At 53.0% G+C, this 17287-nt stretch overlaps 2 gene segments (V, D, J or C); both read left to right on the forward strand.

Annotated features, from left to right (window-relative positions):
- The first annotated feature begins 56 nt into the window (after positions 1–56).
- On the forward strand, positions 57–1473 carry LOC310918816 (immunoglobulin heavy variable 3-48-like). The segment is given in 3 exons: positions 57–114; positions 544–835; positions 1362–1473.
- Positions 1474–2286: 813 nt separating this feature from the next.
- Positions 2287–2982, forward strand: LOC310918817 (Ig heavy chain V region C3-like). The segment is given in 2 exons: positions 2287–2344; positions 2645–2982.
- The last annotated feature ends 14305 nt before the right edge of the window (positions 2983–17287 follow it).

Below are 17287 nucleotides of genomic sequence, written 5' to 3' on the forward strand. Positions count from 1 at the left end.
CGAGCGCGGCTCCGCTCGGCTCCTGTGCGGCTGCCGCGGAGCCGGGGCCGGGCACGATGGCGGCCGGGCTGCGGCCGGGGCTGCTGGCCTTGGCCTTGGCCTTGTGGCCCGCAGGTGAGAGCCGGGCGGGGAGGGCAGCGAGCCCGGCCCGGGGGAAGGAGCCACAGCGAGAGGCAGAGTCAAGGGAAGGTGCAGGGACAGGCACTTGGGGGTTTGCAGCAGCAGGAACAGGGACAGAGGACGGGACAGGGGCAGGCTCTGCCCGCGGTTCGCCCGCAGTATCTGAAGCCGGTGCGGCTCAGCCCCGGGAGGGCTCGCAGGGCATGAGCCCGGCACGGGTCCTTTCCCCGGAGGAGCGAGGGGGTGGATGTGGCTGTGTGTGGGCCAGGGGCACCGGGGCGGCAGAGGAACAGCCTCGGGCTCTGGGTGCACGGAGCACGGTGCCTGTGCTCTCCCTCCGCAGGGCCGGGGGCACCGGGACACCGGGACAAGGCCTCGGTCCGTGCTCGTTCCGTGCCCGATGGCTGCGCTCTCCCTGCGCAGGGCTCTGGGCACAGCTGAGGCTGCAGGAGGCCGGCGGAGGGCTGCGAGCGCCCGGGGACTCCGTCACCCTCTCCTGCCATGGATCCGGATTCACCTTTGATCATTATGATATTTGGTGGTACCGTCAGGCACCTGGAGGCAGCCTGGAGTGGATATCCTATATCAGCATGCCCTCGGGCACCACAGTGAAGTACGGAGCAGCAGTGGATGGTCGGGCCAAGATTTCCCGGGACAATTCCCGGTCCGAGGCTTCTCTCTCACTGCAGCCCCTGCGAGCTCAGGACTCTGCCCGGTATTTCTGTGCCGTGACACGGAGACAGGAAATACAGACGAGCTTTAACACAAACCTTCCTGGGTCTGGCAGAGGTTGAGTTAAATGTCGGAAAGGGGAGAGTTGCAGGGCCCAGGAGCCAATGGCTCTCAAGGCTGTTTCCAAGAAGTCAGGGGCCATCACTGTGCACCACAGGTATTCCTGGCCTTTACTGCACACTGCAGGGATTCTGATTGATTGCCAATTTGATCAAGAGTAGAATTCTGACCATTTACAAAATGCCACTTTAGCCCTGTTTGCTCCCAGGCTCATTCTCAAAGCTGCAGAATTCCTGAATTCTCTGCCTCTTCTCTCCAGAAAGCAAAGGGAGGGACAACAGGAAATCAGGTGTGGGATCATTTCTTAAAATGAATCACTGCTCTCCATCTCTACTGCTTCTTGTTCCCTTCCTCCCTCACTCTGCAGTCAAATGGCTCTGCCACGGTTCCTTCACAAGAAGAGCTGCTGTGCTTCAGACTCAGCCCTCTCCAGCCTCGGTTCTCCACAGGCTCCACTTCCCCCGTGTCGTGACCAAACAGTGTGTGAATATCTCCAAGCGTGGAGACTCCAGAAGGTGCCTGAGCAGCCTGCACCAGTGGCTGGGCAGCCTCACATTGTGAAACAGTGTTTCTCTCTGATGTTCCGTGAGAACCACTTGTGATTTTTCGTTTGTGCTCATTGATCACTGTCCTGTCAGTGGGCATCACTGAGAAGAGCCTGGCCATGTCCTCGTGTTTCTGTACACTAATGACAACCCCAACCAGCTTCTGCTTCTCCACGATAAACATGGTCTGCTCTGAGAGCCTTTTTAACTGGGAGAGAAGTTCCACTTCATCAGATGAAAAGCAAAGAAAGCTGAGTGTGCAGGACAAGATAAAGAACGGTTTTATGTCCTATTTCTCCATCGATAGGTATAATTTAGCCAATTTTAGGGAAAATGGTTTTTCTCGTACAGAAAGTTTCCTTGGGAAGCAAAGGCATCACTCCAAACGTCCCCTTTCCTCCATTCCCTGAGCTTTATCTTGGAGAACCACATATTACAGTGTGCAATACACTGTTGCTGAGTTGGCAACAGCAGTGCTCCTGTGTCCCATCCCAGCTTATTGCCCAAGCCCAGAAACTCTCCGAGGAGTCAGTGGGAGAAACGAAAAATTCCTCTGAGCACTGATGGGCAAGAGGTTAAAGAGCCTCGTGTCTATAACGCTCTTTGCTGACAAAGAGAAAATAAAGCCTCACACGCCGCTGTGTCTCGTCCCTTCCTGCGGGGTCCCTTGTCCCGCCCGGCGGGGCGGCGGCGCCGGGGCCCGGGGCGGGTGTGTCGGGGCGGGCAGAGGCGCCGGCGCTGCCCCGGCGAGGCGGGGCCGGGCGGGAGCGGCCCGAGCGCGGCTCCGCTCGGCTCCTGTGCGGCTGCCGCGGAGCCGGGGGCGGGCACGATGGCGGCCGGGCTGTGGCCGGGGCTGCTGGCCTTGGCCTTGGCCTTGTGGCCCGCAGGTGAGAGCCGGGCGGGGAGGGCAGCGAGCCCGGCCCGGGGGAAGGAGCCACAGCGAGAGGGACAGGCAGGAGCTGGAGCATGAAGAGGGAGCGGGACAAGGGAACAGAGACGGGGAAAGGACGGGAGCAGAGGCGAGGTCGGGAACACAAAGGGGCTGCGGGCCGGGGCAGACACAGGGCCAGGGGCTGCGGGCCTGGGCTGGCGGCTGTGGCTGTGCCGGGCCGGGGGCACCGGGACACCGGGACAAGGCCTCGGTCCGTGCTCGTTCCGTGCCCGATGGCTGCGCTCTCCCTGCGCAGGGCTCTGGGCACAGCTGAGGCTGCAGGAGGCCGGCGGAGGGCTGCGAGCGCCCGGGGACTCCGTCACCCTCTCCTGCCATGGATCCGGATTCATCTTTAGCAGTGGAGGAATTTGGTGGTACCGTCAGGCTCCCGGAGACAGCCTGGAGTGGGTGTCCGTTATTGGTTCTGATCCAACAGTTTTTTATTTTGACCAGTCAGTGCAGGGGAGGGCCAGGATTTCCCGGGACAATTCCCAGTTCAAGGCTTATCTCTCCCTGCTGACCCTGCACCCCCGGGACTCTGCCCGGTACTTCTGTGCTGTTCACACGGGGACAGGAAACCCAGCTGAGCTTTAGCACAAACCAGCTCGGGTCTGGCTCAGCAGCCACGAAATATGGAGATGGTGAATTGCAAAGTGGTTCAGGGCTGTTCATAAGAAATCATGGGCCCTTCCCTGTGTACCATAAGTGATCCTGCTCTTTATAAAGAGCTCCTTTCCCAACATTTAGGCTTTCCTTCTCCTGAGTCCCAATTGCAATGTTCTGTTCTGTTGAGGAGGTTCAAGGTTTTTCTGTCATCCAGTCAGCCTGGTCTGGCCCCAGTCCATCTCTGCCTTCCTTGGTCCCCTTCTTAAGTGGAACACGCAAATCATCTCAGATTTGGAAATACCTTTGCCAGCTTCCTTTGACCCTTTTGGGGGCCATCTCCTTGCACCACTGAGAGCAAAGCAGTGGGCCTGATTTTCTTTCAGGTGCATTTGGAGGTGATGAGATCCAGGCAACAAGCTCTGCAGTGTGGTGGCCAGCAGGGAACACTGGCACCCTCTGTTGCACTTACAGCTCCAAAGCCTGCTATATTTATGTGGGCTGGTAGCAGCAGCATCCTGGTGAACCTCTGCAGTACCTGCTGCAGTGCCAGGCCTGTGGAGGCTCCTACAGCCACACAGCCCCTTTTGCCCACAGGAGGTTTTCCTGCCAGGCTGACGAGAGCTCTGGGACACTGACCATCAGTGGGCTGGAGCTGGGGGACAGTGCACTCTGTAACTGCACCTGGAGGGAGCACAGTGAGAGACACTTGGGCTGTGCCTGAAGTACATCAGCTTCCTCCCCTCCTGCATGTTCACGTGGGCTCCAGGCCATGCAAGGGGAGAGTCAGTGAGTGGGCTGTGCCTGGGGTCAGAGAATTAGGGTTCCATTGATCCTGGGGGCTTGCAGAGGAGAGGAGAAAAGTAGGGAGAGGGGAGAAAAAGGACTGTTTCAACCACGTAGTCCAACTGCCTGACTATTCCAGGCCTCAGACAAATATAAAGCTTGTTGTTGTACAGCATAGGTATTATTTAAATTCCTTTTATGTACTGTCAGGATGGGGGCATTGACCACCTCTCCAGGAAGCCTGTTTCAATGTTTGACTACCCTCAGTAAAGAAACACTTTAATATAATCCTATAATCCACCTTTCACCTCCTCTCATGCAGCTCTGAACCATTCCCATGTCCCATCACTGCGTACCAGGGAGAACATCCTATGCCATTTTACCTCCTCACTAAGGTGAGAGAAGGATGAAGCAGGCCCACAGTCTCTTTTCCTCCAAACCAGGCCAGTATTCCATGGGCTTGGGCCTTTAGGGAACCTGGCATATCACAGAACCAGAGAATATTGTGAGTTGGAAGGGACCCACAAGGATCGGTGAGTCCAACTCTTAAGTGCATGACCCATGTACAGGGACCAAACCACTGACCCAGGGACTATTAAGGCCTTGCTCTAAACAACTGAGCTAATCTCAGGGTAACCACTGACATCCTGGAGCAGCCCCATGTGTCCAGGACAACCTGCTTCCCCCTGGGTCTGCATCCCACTGCCTCTTTCCCCAGCCTCAAACCTCCACTCTTGGAGGGCTCCTCTACCCTCTCCAAATCCTCTTTTCCACCCCTGTCCTGGAGATCTCTTCCACAGAGGACTGTATCCAAATACCCAGAAAAAGAGAGAGGAGGGAATGAATTCAGTCTGTGGTGGTGGACTGTGTGGAGTGGGGCAATGTTCCCCAGAAGGGTGGTGGCAGTCAAGACAATGACACTGTCAGGGCTCAGAGCTGTCCCCTCCTGTGGTCACAGGGAGAGCCCTGGCTTCCTGCTGAGGAGGAGGACACAGGGCAGGGAGTGTCCTGGCTCTGCTGAGCAGCCTGGTCCCTGCAGACTCCTGGGTTGCCTTTGCTGATGGGCAGGGCTGTGGAAGGTCTGTGAGAGAAAGAGGCAGCTGGAGACGTGTCATCATTGGGAGCGAGTAGGGTGCTGGGCCAGAGTGCAGGGAGCAGGGTGAGGAGCACTTTGGCTTAGGGGTGCCCTGGCCAAGCCGCACTGAGATCCTGGGGCATCCCATGTGTGAGCAAGAGCTCAGCAGAGCTGGGGCCAGCAGGCCAGGGGAAGAACCAGCTGACAGCATCCCCAGTCAGCTCCTAAGTCCCAGCAGCAGCCTGCTAGATTTCCTGAGAGAAAGGCCAGGGATGGCCTCAGAGACACATCACCTTTTGCCCACCACAACATTTCCAGTCAAACAAACAGTCTGTTCTTGCTCACATAGAGTGAGAGACAGCCAGGAGAGCATTGAGAGCTTCAAGTTGTGCTCCTCCTGCCCTATCTCTTCCCCTCAGTGCTGTCACAGACAGAGGGAGGGACCAGGAGGGACTGGGCCTGAGTGCAGTGCCAGAGGCACAGGCAGGGCAGGTGTGGGCAAAGCTGTTGTGCAGGCAGAGAGAAGGTGGAGAGAGGCCAGAGAGAGCGGGCCTGGCCATGTGGAGTGCCCTGTGCATGGGCTTCTTGCCCATTGTAGGTAAGTGAAGGCAAGGGCTGCTGGCCCCAGGAGCTGAGCCTTGTGGCCCTGTGCTCTGCAGGGCTCTGGGCAGCTGTGCTGAGCGCTTGCAGCCGCTCCTGTTCCCTGCCTCCAGCTGCCCAGCCATGCCTGTGGAGCACGGGGAGAGCAGCCCTGCTCCTCTCCTGCCTCTGAGCTCGGCACCTCCATCCAAGCTGCCTCCTCTGCAGCCTGGGCACACGCAGCCCACCTCCCTGCTGCACTCCCATCTTGGGGCCCAGCGCTTTGCCCTGCCACTGGACACTGCTCCTGGGCCACGGCGGCCCCTGTGGCACACACCAGCTGGAGGATGGCAGCACAGGGACCAAGCCCCATTGCCCACGACAGCCTTTGTCTTGGCTGGCCTCATCTAGAGCAGTTTCAGGGACAGGAGAGTGGCTTCCTCACCATCCTGTCTTGGCAAGGACAAAGGGATTTGTCTTCCCATGGTGCCAATCCTTCCTGCTTCTTTGGGGAAAATCAGGCAAAGCTTCCTGTCTGACAGGGAAAAAGAGGGTGGGAATTGTGGAGTCTCCTTCCTTGTGAGCCTTGAGAGCTGCTGCCAGCTGTGCCCATCTGTGTCAGCTGGCTTCAGAGAGGAGGATTTTGTCCTCCCACTGGTCCAGTGCCATTCCAAAGCCCCACCAGCATTGCCCTGACCTTTGGTGAATCTTGGAGTGATCATGGCTTGTTCTTGGTCTCTGCAGCAGTCACCGGGCAGGTGACCTTGGAGTAGCACCCCAGGGAAGTGACTGTGCAAGAGGGAAATTCAGTCACCTTCAAGTGCAGCACAGAGAAAGATGCTATGCCGATGTACTTGAGGTACTGGTATCGTCAGGGCCCAAGTGGGTTTCTCAAATGTATTTACAAGGAGGGTGATATCGATGGAGAAGGTTTCCAAGATCACTTTGTGGGATCAGTGGGGATTTCCAGGACCACACTGCAGATCCTGGCAGCAAAGCAAGGGGATGCAGCAAACTTATTACTGTAGAGCAAGAATCACCCAGGAGGAGCTCTGCAGCTCAGTGGATCAAAAACCAACAGATGGGAAGACAGATCTGTCAGCATTTCTTCCTAGCAACTGTTCCCAGGGCCTCTTGTCAGGGAGTGGCAGGTGCAGGAAACATTCCTCTGGCTTGGTGACACTAAAAGGCAGTGGAGGGAGGGGTGGTAGAATATCTGGTCCCATTTATGTTGCGGGAGGATCTGTTCTGGGAAGGCAGAGGCTGTTTGAGGAAGTGCAGGTTTAGTGCACATTGTTTGGCCTCTTGTCCAGCACAGCCTCATTTCTCCTCTGTGCCTTTGCTGCAGAGCCATGGGATGATGGAGATGTGTTGCTGTAGCTTCCAGAGTGCTGTGGTGGATGGAGCCACAAAGGCTGTTTAGGAAAGCCAGATCAGCAGAGATGACATTGCTCTGGGTGGCTGCTACAGAGCACTTTGTCAGGAAGGAGGTGAGAAGGGGTGATGAGTTGACTTTGCTTGTCCTGCAGGTGTTCAGCAAGCTGCTGAGTTGTTCTCTGCAATTAATCATGGGGAAAATATGCAGTTAAGGTTTGTTGGTCCAGATAAGGACAGGGAGCTGTCTCAGTAGTGCCATCATGGGCAAACACACTGACTTGGGGAAAGTAATTGCCTATAAAAATCAGAGTGAGTTAATGAGAAATAAGATCAAAACATGAAACATCTCTGCCATCTGATCACTGCACAGTAATGGGGAACATGGTTTGCAATTAGTTGAAAACATATTTTTTCCTGCCTTTTCTTCCTTCTCATTCTCTTCCCCTTCTTCAGTATGGAGTCCAACCCTTTCCTCCAGGAACTTGTCCAAAGCAGGTTCTTCCCTTTGGCTGCAATTCCTCAAAATACGTCCACCACGGGTCCTTTCCATGTGGTGCAGCCATTCAGGAACATGTTCCTTCTTCCAGCCTTCTGTTGCTTCGCGTATCTGTCTCTCAGGTCAGCTCAGCGTCAGCTGGGCCACCCTGCTAGCTGTGATACGCCCAACAGTACCTTTGCGTGGGTCTTTGGCTCCGCAGCACCTTTGCTTTAGCTGTCTCGGCCGTGGTTCGAAAGAGGGGACACTCCGGAGGCTCAGGGAGAAAGATTTTATTCGGGTAACTCAGGGGCAGCCCCTGGTTCCAGGCCTGTGCCTCTGGGGAGTGACCCCGGGCCTCGGTTACAGGGGGTTTTTGTTCCCCCAAAATCTCAGGGGTGGACACAAGTTACAAGACCAATCACACAAAGCCAGGTGGGTAAGGTCAAAATGCAATACACAACATTAACAAATCAGGTGAATTTGGGATGTGGCCTTGTGAGACCCACCAATCCCTGTCAGACACCTCTCCTGAAGGTTTTGGGGTCTGGGGTATGCTGGACATGTGAGGGAGAAATACAATGGGATGGGGGAAAATACAATAGGATGATCGAAACCCAGGGCAGAGGATTAGAGTTGTCTTGGCAACTCTTATCAACCTCTGATAAGCACAATCCAAGACAGGAACTTTACCAGGCTAGGGTTAAAGTCCAAATCACATCAAACCTACAACTAAGAAACTTATGATAACATTTCAGCACCCCCACACAGCCTTCCTCCTGGACTCTGGGAAATGGAATTCCTGAAGGCTGGTCTGGCTGGTGAAGGCTGAGGTGAATAAAGCATTCAGGACCTCAACCCTGTCCCATGTCCTGTGTCACCTGGTTCCCATCCCATTCAGCAGTGGGACCACCTTTCCCCAGCCTCCTTTGTCCATGCAGCCTCCTGGCATGTTGACCTGACTCCTTGCTCACTGGGAAGGAATCCTCTTCAGCTCAGCACTGCTGACACTGGGGACTGCTGTGTCCCCCGCTGGGTTTCCAGGCGTGGGAAGGACCTGGACAGAGGGAAACAAATGCAGTGAAGGGCCCTGAAGACAAGGAAGAGAACAGCTGACATTTAAGGAGAGCCTGGGAGATCTGTGTTCTCCATTTATCATGGAGAAGAAAATGTTGAGGGGGATCTGACACTGTGTTGAAATACCTGAGACTCTGAAAGTTCCATTCTTGAGGACATTCAGAACTGAACAGGACAAGGTTCTGGGCACCTACTGCCCGTGGCCCCATCAGGCAGCTCAGCCCCACACAGCTGCTCACCCAGTCACCCTCACTGAGATGGGGGAGAGAAAGGGTGGAGAGCAAAGCTGGCTCCTCCTCTGCTTCACTTTCCTTATGCCCCTTCTGGCTCTCCAGAAAGAACAGCATCAGGTCTGATGGCCAGACAGAGCCTTTATGAGGGAGCTTGGGGACCTGGACCTGTGTCTGCAGCCTCACAGCACAACAACACACCCTAAGTTGTGACACAAGAACACACACCACCAAGACAGCAAACAACAGAAATACAGAAAACAAACCCATGCTGAATAGCTCTCCTCACTCCTCTCTGTGTATCCCGTTTACCCACTCCAAATCTGTTTTGTATCATTTGCAGTTTTCCCTGTGCCTTTCCAGCTTTGAAATTTGCAGCCTGAGCAGGACACAGGGTTGTCCTCAAAACCCTTATCGCACAACTTATTTCTGGAAGTCCTCAGAGAAAAAAGCTGAGAAAGGTAAGAGCTAAATCCAATATTCTCCTGCTTACAAGAAGGAGCAGTGCCTGAGATGTTGTGCTCTTTCCTCAGGGCTGCTTGGTCCTGATCACCCACCTCTAGACAGCTCTTCCCAGCTCAGAGTGCCCCATGACAAGAGAAAATCAGTAGATGATTTCTCCTTCAATAAAACCAGACACTGAACGAAGTCCAGGAGTGGAATCAGCCAGAATCCAAGACAAATTCCAGCCTCTGCGTGGGGCCTGAGTTTCAAAGAATGAACTTTCCTGCACCACTGTCCACTTGTTTGCACCACCAGCACGGGACCAGGGTGTAGGGATCCAGCACAGGACAAGTATTCAGGGATTATGTGAGCCAGAGGTGCTGATCAGGCACAGATCTGAGCTGCTTTTCTCTGTACCAGGATCTGCCATGGACTAGGTGAGAGCACACCGTAGGCAAAGTATAAACAATAAATTCCCTTTGTGATTCCCTTCTCAGCCTCCTTGTGTCCCTGCTCAGGTGACAAACAACTGACTGAGGTGGCAAAGTCAGTTTTCTCCCTGGGCCACATCAGCTGCACAGACATGAGTGTGCCTGAGAGCCTTTCACAGGGTCACAGGAGTGACTTTTGAAGGTGCCTCACTTCTACAAAGAGGACTTCAGATCAACATGGGGAAAGACTATTTTACACAGCCTGCAGTGACTGGACAAAGGGTAAGAGGTTGAAACAAAAAGGTAGATGCAAAAAAGAAATTGTTTCAATTTCGGGTGATGACAAAGATGGTCTTGAGAAACTGTATCTGCTCCAAACCTGAAAAGAGACTGGGCAGGGCTTGAGCAGCCTGATCAACTTGCAGACATCTGTGATCATAGCAGGAGGGCTGGACTAGATGGCCTTTAAATTTCACTTCCAGCCCTAACTATTCTGTGGTTTAAACCTCTCTGTATTTCTATCCCTTGATGAGGGAACATCTCCCCCGCCCCAACCTCAGGTTTCCTCTTCTCCACGGAAAACAGTCCCAGCCCTCTGAGCCTTTCCTCACGCAAGAGCTCCTGCAGTGCCATTATCACCTTCCCGGCCCTTCAGGGGCCTCTCTCCAGCAGATCCAACTCCCTCTCCTGGGGCAGTCCAGACGTGCCGCCAGTACTGAAGTGTGGCCTCAGCAGTGCCGAGGAGAGAGGGGCCATCACCTCCCTGGGCTGCTGGCAGCCTTTGGCCCGAGGCAGCCGCGGATGGCAGGGACCTTCTGAGCCACGAGGGCGAATTTCTGGGCGCGTCGGGCACGAAGCCCTCGGGTGCCGGTGGCAGAAGGCGCTGTCCGAGCGAGCGGCGCTGCTCCGTGTGCGCGGCCCGGGCGTGGCCGGCGCTGCTCCTGCCCGGCGGGGCGGCGGCGCCGGGGCCCGGGGCGGGTGTGTCGGGGCGGGCAGAGGCGCCGGCGCTGCCCCGGCGAGGCGGGGCCGGGCGGGAGCGGCCCGAGCGCGGCTCCGCTCGGCTCCTGTGCGGCTGCCGCGGAGCCGGGGCCGGGCACGATGGCGGCCGGGCTGCGGCCGGGGCTGCTGGCCTTGGCCTTGGCCTTGTGGCCCGCAGGTGAGAGCCGGGCGGGGAGGGCAGCGAGCCCGGCCCGGGGGAAGGAGCCACAGCGAGAGGCAGAGTCAAGGGAAGGCGCAGGGACAGGCATTTGGGGGTTTGCAGCAGCAGGAACAGGGACAGAGGACGAGACAGGGGCAGGCTCTGCCCGCGGTTCGCCCGCAGTATCTGAAGCCGGTGCGGCTCAGCCCCGGGAGGGCTCGCAGGGCATGAGCCCGGCACGGGTCCTTTCCCCGGAGGAGCGAGGGGGTGGATGTGGCTGCTGTGGGCCAGGGGCACCGGGGCGGCAGAGGAACAGCCTCGGGCTCTGGGTGCACGGAGCACGGTGCCTGTGCTCTCCCTCCGCAGGGCCGGGGGCACCGGGACACCGGGACAAGGCCTCGGTCCGTGCTCGTTCCGTGCCCGATGGCTGCGCTCTCCCTGCGCAGGGCTCTGGGCACAGCTGAGGCTGCAGGAGGCCGGCGGAGGGCTGCGAGCGCCCGGGGACTCTGTCACCCTCTCCTGCCATGGATCCGGCTTGACCTTTGAGAATCATTATGTTCGGTGGTACCGTCAGGCACCCAGAGGCAGATTGGAATGGGTGTCCTGGATAAGCCATTATTCGTCACAGATTCAGTTTGGGTCAGCAGTGGAAGGTCGAGCTACGGCCTCCAGGGACAATTCCCACTCTGTGGCGTCTCTCAGCCTGCACCTCCTCCATGCTGGGGACTGTGCCCGCTACTTCTGTGCTGTTCGCACTGAGCCACAAAATCCACCTGAGGTAGAACACAAACCACCTGTCAGCATCCCAGGTCTCTGTCTAGGAGCTGGCAGGGGCCTGTGTTGCCCGGATATTCAGGGTTGTGTAGACACAGCATAGAGTTTTAAATGAAAGTTTGATTCTAACCAGGATATCCTATCTTTTGCTGTCCTTAAATAAGCTCTAATCTTCATGGGTATCTTCTTCCCATGTGTCTTGCGAACTCACTGCTTCCGCTTTGAAGCAATTTTCCTGTTTGCCTTGCTTTCCAGTATTACAGTTATCCAGTCCAAATGGTCGGCTGTGTGAATAGTCCCACTATGGTTTTGGACACAGTCCAGCCCATGGGTTCTGCTGCCTGAGGTGTGAGCAGAGGAAATGGGGAATTCTAGAGGGTCATCTCGGAGCTCAGTGGGAGAATGGGGAAGGCTGTGTGTGTTTCTCCCAGATCTGAGATTCTAAAGGGATCAGGAGTTTTTGAGCAGATGGATTTGCAGCTGCTGGATCCTGGACATCACAAGCAGAACCACAGGGACAGGGTGAAGTAGATTGATTGCTTAAGCTGCTGCTGTTTGTTTATCCTTGTCTCCTGGGGCTGCAGGTGGCCTTTCTCAGGTGAAGACAGAGACCTCAGGCCCTACAGTAGGGAAGATCTCAGAGTCTCTCTGGCTCACCTGTCACATCTCTGGTGTAGCCATCACCGACAGCAGCTACGCGTGGGACTGGGTCCGGCAGACTCCTGGCAAAGAGCTGCAGCACATGGTGATGCAGTATCCTTTCACACGGCTCCAGCACATCGCTTCATCCTTCCAGAACCAAGTCAACAGCTCTGCAGACCCCTCCAAGAATCAGTTGTGGCTGCAACTGCTCTCGCCAGCAGCTGCAGACACAGCCACCTATTTCTGCAGCATGAGAGAACTTGAAAAAGGCACAGTGCTTGAAACACATTCAGGGCCAAGACAGAATTGGAAAGAGGGGCTTTAACCTAGCCAGGTCTTTTGTGGTTGTTGCAAGGCAAGGCTCTTCCCAGACTCCTCAAGACTAGTCTTGAGCTGTCTTTTGCAGAAACAGATGCAGAGGTGCTACAGTGATAACAAGAGCAGTCTCCCACAAGCAAACCCCAAACCATAAAGAGTTACCTCCTTCCTTCCTTCTCAGTATCTCCGACAGGCAGAAAGAACCAGGGAAAGGGGGTGGATTTGTTTGTTTTTTAAAAATATGATGCTTTTGTTTTAAGTAGAGGTAATTTTCTTCATAGTAGCTGGAATGACACTATGTTTTGAATCTGTGCTGGGAAAACTGTTGGTAATTCAGGAATGTTTTAGTTATTGCTGAGCAGTGCTTACATGGAGTCAAGGATTCTTCTGCTCCTTATTCCATCCACCAGTGAGTAGCTGAGAGTGCACAAAATTTGGGAGGGAATACAGCTGGTTCAGCTGACCCCAGCTGACTAAAGGGGTCAGGCCATAGGACATCATGCTCAGCATATTAAGATGGAGAAGGAAAAGGAAGGGTGTGGACACTGAGCATTTTTATTTCCATGTAGCCACTATGTGTGATGGAGCTCTCCTTTTTGGGATTAGGCTGGACACTTGCCCTACAATTGGAAGTAGTGAATGAATTCCTTGCTTTGCTTTGCTTTGCTTGCACATGAAGTGTTTGCTTTATTTCTTAAACTCCCGAGTTATTTATTAAATGTACGAGTTTTCTCACTTTTACCCTTCCAGTTTTCTGCCCCTTCCAAGAAGGGGAAAAGAGCAAGCAGCTGTGTGGTGCTTAGTTACCATTGGTGCTTAAATCATGACAAAGAAACATGATGGGCACTGAAAGAGCTGAAGTTTTAACATGGAAAGGTGGAAGTCAGCTCCATCTCGGTATTTCATGATGTTCAGGGAGTCTCAGAAAAATACTGCAGTAACACACAACCATAGTAAATTAATTGTATTGGAGGAAAAAGTGGGACTGCACCAGAAACTTCACTGCCAAGATAGACTTTCACAGGACTTGATGAAAAACTTCCCTGCACTCCCACCTCTGGCTCTGGCACGTGAATAAACACAGGTGTTCTTCTGAGCACTGAGCATTCATTTCTTTATTTAGGAGTGTAGGCTTTCATGGAAGACATGAGGAGACCTATGCAAATGCATCCATGGTCCTGTGTTCCTGAGCACAGTGCCCGAGGCATCCTATCCAGGAGCTCCAGGTGCTGGAGGGTCAGGCAGTTGTCCCCAGGCTTTGCCCCAGTTCCCCCCTTTGGCTCAATGGAAGAATTGCTGTAGTGGATTAATGTCAGAGCCATTCAACCCAGCACTGCCAAAAGTGACAAATGCAAAGAGAATACCACTTCATCTATCACCTCCCTCTTTTCTTGCAGGTGTCAGCAGCCAAGGGATTTCCCCAAGGAGATATTCCAACTCACTTCAAATCACTGCTTTTAGCTGTCCTGTCCATAGTGGATGGACAGTGACTTACTGTTTCACCTTCCATATCTAATTTTCTGTGATCACCTGTAGTTTCTCCAAGGAATCCATGACCAGGTGTTATTTTTTTTTGTGTAGAGCATCCTCTGGAGCAGTATTAGATATTCAGAAGTAGAACAATGTAGAGGAAGAGGAAAATAAAAGCCAGAGCTTCAAAGGCATGAAAGAGGAAATATCACCTGCCACTGAAAAAAACCACAAATGTTTTTGTAGAACCATCTAGCACAGTGTGAACTACGTACCACAGTGATTGAAATCAACTGAACCACCACACACAAACTGTCTCCCTCCCTTCTCTCGAAGGGGGCAACATGGTGGCCCTACCTTGTCTGTTCTTCCTCAGACAACTCTGTGCACATCCACCAGTTTGATTCCCAGAATTACTCAAATAGGAGAAACACTTTTTTTCCCAAGACCAATTTCTTCATCATTCAACCTGAGAACTTGGCTCTTGTAAACAGCTCATTTTAGACATTTGATCACCAGCTCCAGTTGAACAAGTGGACAAGATCCTTCTGTATTTAGATGTTTCCGTTTTTTGCAAAATGTGGAACATATAAACTTCTCTTAAGTATGATATTTAATCTTTGTGTACTTTTAAGCCTAATCAACAAAAAGGGAGACTTAGTCTGTGAAACAGAGAGCAGCCAGCAAGACCTAAGTTATGTCCAAGTGTTAGACAAATAATTTGTTCCTAGAATTGCCTTGTTAAGGTTTAGGGTTTGACATCTGCCCTGGTTCCTGCAAGAACAGGGTTTATTTTTGCAGTAGCAAAGAGGGGGCATGGCTAAGATACGGATGTTATTCTGTATTACCTCTCCTCATTTCTGGGGGTAGGGAACGAGACCTTCTCTTCACGGATATTCCTTCCAGTTCCAAAAACGTATCGGGGAAGCTGTCCTGTATTTGCTTGCTGTTGTGAGTTTTCTGTGTAAATAGTTTATTTTTCATTAAGCTTTTGTTATTAAAATTGTTGCTGTTACTGTTTGTTTTCTTATCTCAATGCTGTTTCCACTTAATTGTTCTCTTCTCAGCCCACCTTCTGTGCCTCCAGTTCTTAACTCCATCCCACTGCAGAGGGGAGAGGAAGAGAAAACAGAGCAGTGGGGGAGTGAGACAGCAGCAGTGGTTTTTGGAGGGTCTTGGTGGGGATACTGAGTTGGGGGGTGCCATTCCTGTGCCATGGCAACATGCTTCAGTGCTCTCAGTCCTAATGGGAGGTTAACAAAGCTTGGGGAGAAAGATGTACCACTCATAGTGGACACAAACAATTCAGAATTTTTGGGCCACAAGAACATCTGGCAGAACTCCCAAGATAAGGAAGAAACTAACAAAGCCAACTCAGCAGTTGTGTTAAAATCAGCTCTAAGTGGGTAAAAGATCATTCTGTCAGGGACAGGTCATGGTCACCAACACATGGACCACTAACCCAAGAAACCCCCTGACCCAAAGAAAAGAAAGACTGAACATGTGGACTAATCAACACGAGAAAAAAGAGAATGATCAACCAATAGAATAAAGACTATTAATAAATGAGAGAACTATATTCTTGTAGCCAATGAACACTAATTCTTTTGTTTGCTAAAATGCATAAATACTAAAATGTTTTCACAGTTTGTGTGCTTGATCTGTGGAATGCCACTGAGCACTCAGGCTTGAGCAACTCTGAAATAAATAATCAATGTCTCCTTTGAGTGTGTAATTATTGGCTTGTTACACACCAGGTAACAAATCCAGTTTTTGTGGACAACAAATTCAGGCTCATCATTATGTTCTTCTCTTTGTCTCAGAGCACAGAGGAGGATTTTGGTAAAAACAAGGATCCTTTTAACTTCAGATCCTACAATGACCAGTAGCAGAGGCATGAAGAAAAAGACCTCGACACCAGAAATGGACCACCTGGACACTTCCCTCTAGGAATGTCTCTGCTAGAGACATCAGAGCAAGGATGTGGAATCACTTATGGTTGCATTGTATTTACCCTTTATGAGTTTATTCAGGAGTCCATGTTTCATAATTTTCGACAACTGACACAATGCTTGACTTACTGCTTCATCAAGAGGAACCATTCTTGAGGGTCAAGGAGATAATCCCTGATAATGAGCAGCTCTCCTAGACCCCTCCTCTGTTCAGGACCATAACCCATGGGATTCCTCCCAGAAGACCCCTGAAGAGCCCAGATTCTGCTCTCCTGAAGCAAAGGGCTCCAGTCCTGTTTGTGCATTGCTCTCTTCTCCCTGGATCCTGAGCTCAAACAGTGCATGGTCACTGCAGCCAAGGCTGCCCCAACCACCTCACATCCATCACCAATTCTTCCTCACTGGCAAGTAGGAGCTCCAGCTCTCCAGCCACCCGTGTCAGCAGGTTTGCATCAGCAGACTGCAGAAAACTCCTGAGTGTGTGTGCTCAGCTGTGCTGTCCTGCGACCAGACACTTGAGACACTTCAAGCACCCCATGAGGACCAGAGACCAAGAATGTCCCATTTGTCTCAAGAAGGCCTTGCCTTATTCTTCCCCATCAGGTGATGTGTAGCAGCCAGCCACCAGAGTGTCCCCACTGCTGATGTGACCTCTAATCCTGACCCATCTGCTGTCAGCTGGTTCATTGCACATCCCACAGCACAAATTCCAGCAGTTCTCTCAGAGAAAAGACAATGCCCACTCCTTGCCTTCCCAGCCTGTCTTCCCTCAAGCCTGGCTTCAGTCACTGCAATGCTCCTGGAAACTCTCCCACCACATCTCCATGATCCCACAGCTCTGCTTCCAGCACAGTTGGAACTCAAAGGCTGAGAGAGCTGGAGGTGCCCAGCTGGAGAGGAGAAGGTTCTGGGGAGACCTCAGAGCCCCTTCCAGTGCCTAAAGGGCTCCAAGAGAGCTAGAGGAGGACTTTGGAAATGGGTCCTGAGTGACAGAACATGGTGGAATGGCTTCCCACTGCCAGAGGGCAGAGGTAGATGGGATATTGGGAAGGAATTCTTGGCTGTGGGACTGGCGATGCTCTGGCACAGGAGCAGGTGTGGCTTCCCCATCCCTGGAAGTGTCCAAGGCCAACCTGGACTGTCTTTGGAGCAACGTGGGATAGTGGAAGGTGTCCCAGCCCATGTCAGAGGGATTGGAAGTAGATGATCTTTATGGGCCCTTCCAACCCAACCCAACCCAACCCAACCCAACCCAACCCAACCCAACCCATCCCAAGATCCTGTCTTGGAGAGGAGCCCAGGCCATGTGCCCTGACCTGCATTACACCACACATTTCCCTTCCTAGGATTTTCTTTTCCTCCACAGATATTCCTTGTGTATGTGCACACTCTCACAGTGCACCCTTTTCAGCTCTTTGTTTTTTCATTATTTTGAAGCCTGTCCTGTTCATATAATTCCTCACCTGTACCCACATTTCCTGATGGGCACAGACTCATTGAGTCCTTCCTTTGTTACAAAGTCAGGGAT

The sequence above is a fragment of the Zosterops lateralis genome (assembly GCF_965231275.1).
Source record: "Zosterops lateralis genome assembly, chromosome: 24".
Classification (NCBI taxonomy): Eukaryota; Metazoa; Chordata; class Aves; order Passeriformes; family Zosteropidae; genus Zosterops; species Zosterops lateralis.